This window comes from Triticum aestivum, chromosome 1D, assembly GCF_018294505.1.
Source record: "Triticum aestivum cultivar Chinese Spring chromosome 1D, IWGSC CS RefSeq v2.1, whole genome shotgun sequence".
Classification (NCBI taxonomy): domain Eukaryota; kingdom Viridiplantae; phylum Streptophyta; class Magnoliopsida; order Poales; family Poaceae; genus Triticum; species Triticum aestivum.
This window is the reverse complement of record NC_057796.1, coordinates 341,644,078-341,647,263: the sequence shown is the minus strand read 5'-3', so window position 1 is coordinate 341,647,263 and position 3,186 is coordinate 341,644,078.

The following is a 3,186-nucleotide window of genomic DNA, read 5'->3' as shown; positions in this document are numbered from 1 at the left end:
CCTAAGCCTTTTCCCTTGGGTTTTCGCGAGCCCGAGGGTCATCTTTATTTAAACCCCCGGGCCAGTGCTCCTCTGACTATTGGTCCAACCTGTCAGTCGCCGGTGGCCACCAGGGGCAACTCTGGGGTCGCCTATCGGAAGCTTGGACAATCCGGTGTGCCCTGAGAACGAGATATGTGCAGCTCCTATCGGGATTTGTCGGCACATTCGGGCGGCTTTGCTGGTCTTGTTTTACCATTATCGAAATGTCTTGTAAACCGGGATTCCGAGACTGATCGGGTCTTCCCGGGAGAAGGTTTATCCGTCGTTGACCGTGAGAGCTTATAATGGGCTAAGTTGGGACACCCCTGCAGGGTATTATCTTTCGAAAGCCGTGCCCGCGGTTATGAGGCAGTTGGGAATTTGTTAATGTCCGGTTGTAGAGAACTTGTCACTTGACTCAATTAAAATACATCAACCGTGTGTGTAGCCGTGATGGTCTCTTCTCGGCGGAGTCCGGGAAGTGAACACGGTTTGAGTTATGCATGAACATAAGTAGTTTCAGGATCACTTCTTGATCTTTTCTAGCTTCGCGACCGTTGCGTTGCTTCTCTTCTCGCTCTCACTTGCGTATGTTAGCCACCATATATGCCTAGTGCCTGCTGCAGCTCCACCTCATTACACCATCCTTTCCTATAAGCTTAAATAGTCTTGATCTCGCGGGTGTGAGATTGCTGAGTCCTCGTGACTCACAGATTCTACCAAAACAGTTGCAGGTGCCGACGATGCCAGTGCAGATGACGCAACCGAGCTCAAGTGGGAGTTCGACGAGGAACGTGGTCGTTACTATGTTTCTTTTCCTGATGATCAGTAGTGGAGCCCAGTTGGGACGATCGGGGATCTAGCATTTGGGGTTATCTTATTATCATTTGGATTTGACCGTAGTCGGTCTATGTGTGGATTTTGGATGATGTATGAATTAATTTATGTATTGTGTGAAGTGGCGATTGTAAGCCAACTCTCGTTATCCCATTCTTATTCATTACATGGCATTGTGTGAAGATAACCCTTCTTGCGACAATACCACAATGCGGTTATGCCGCTAAGTTGTGCCTCGACACGTGGGAGATATAGCCGCATCGTGGGCATTACAAGTTCAATACAGCCTTCCATCCGTAGACAGATGGACAGACTGAGAGAGTCGATCAGATTCTGGAGGACATGTTGAGAGCTTGTGCGCTAGATTATGGATCTAGTTGGGATGATAGTTTGCCTTACGCAGAGTTCTCATATAACAACAACTACCAAGCTAGTTTGAAGATGGCCCCTTTCGAAGCTCTGTATGGAAGGAGTTGCAGGACACCTATGATGTGGGATGAAGTTGGAGACCGTTAGTTGTTCGGACCAGATTTAATCAAAGAGTCTGAAGAGAAGGTTAAGTTGATTCGTGATAGACTAAAGGTAGCTCAGTCTAGGCAGAAAAGTTACGCGGACACAAAACGCAAGGAGGTAGCCTATGAAATCGGAGACAGCGCATATCATCATGTGTCACCACTTCAAGGAGTTAAATGATTTGGAGTCAAGGGAAAGTTAGCCCCAAGGTTTGTAGGACCATACCGAGTTTTGGAACGTATGGGAGAAGCTGCCTACAAGTTGGAATTACCCGAAGGATTGTCAGGAGTTCATGATGTGTTTCACGTTTCTCAGTTGAAGAAGTGCCATGCAGAGATGGCCGATATTCCTCTGAGAGATACAGTGCCCCTGGAAGCAATTCAGTTGGAGAGTGACCTAACCTACGAGGAGAAACCCGTCAAGATTCTCGAGTTTGCCAGCCGAGTTACACGCAGCAAGGTCATCAAGTTTTGCAAAGTTCAGTGGAGCCACCATACCGAGGAAGAAGCCACCTGGGAGCGAGAAGAAGACCTACTGAAAGACCACCCACACCTATTTGCTAGCCAACCTGAATCTCGAGGGTGAGATTCATCTTAAGGGGGGTAGGTTTGTAACATCCCAATTTTCAATTTGGATGTTAATCATTAGGTCATCATATGCATCCATGATTCTTGCATTTTGAATTGGTTTTATTTGGACATTTTGATCCTAGAGACCTTAAGCAACTCAAGGACCATTTGACAGAGTTGGAGGTTTTCGTAAAATTGCATTTTTTTTTTAATTTTTCAAAATTGACATATTGGATTAAGGTGATTTTTTTATTTAAAATTATTTTTCCAATTATTTCGAAATAAATAAAATAAGGAGAGAAGATAATATGACTTCTTCAAAACAGAGGAAATAATGGAAATTTAATTTTGAATAAAAATATATTTGTATTAGAATGTTTTTATTTGAGGTTTTATTCGGCTAAATTAGGAAAAATTGCATTTTTAAAATTTTCATTTTAGCCCAGAAAAATATCCATGTTGTCCTAAATATTAGGGGAGGACCGTGAAAATTATTTCTGGTATTTTAGGATTTTTATTTGTTTTATTTTGAATTTTTCCGTTTCGGCGAAATTATTTAAAAAAGATCTTTTCGGACCGAACTGGGCCGAAGGCCCAGCCGGCCCGAGCCGCGCCGCCTTCCCCGAGCCGTGGCCGATCCGGACTTGCCGGAGTCGGGCGCCACCTCGCCGCCCGTGCGGACCCTCTCCCCAAGTCGGACCCCCCCGGGGCCCCTTTAAAAGCCCCCCCTCTCCTCAGCCACCGCCGCAGCCCCGCCTCCCGCCGAGCCGCCGCAGCTGCCGCTTTGCGTCGCCGCTGCTGCCGCCGCCCCGCGTCGCTCGCCGCGCCACCCCACGCCGCCCACGCCGCCTCGCCGGAGCTTGCCATAGCCGCCGCCGTCGGTTTTCCCCACTAAACCGCCCGATCCGCCGAACCGGTATAAACCGCAAAACCCATCCCGGTTTTTTTCGGTTTTTAGGTTAGATCGGTTTTTATTTTAGGTTTCATTAATTAGCGAACGTTCACCAAATTTTCACTGTTAACGAATGAATTCTTTCGTTAGTCTCAGTTAGCGGACGTTCGTCCGATAGATTTTTCTTTTTCTATTTATTTTCGGCCAGGCACCTATCCGCGAATACTTTTCTTATAGATTAGTCCTTGAACTTCAAACCCACGTTACTTTTTGCTCGTTTATCCAAATCCAATGAAACCAACGCCAAAATCTTCGTCTCGATCCCCTCTTCTTAGGATAAACAACTTGAACATG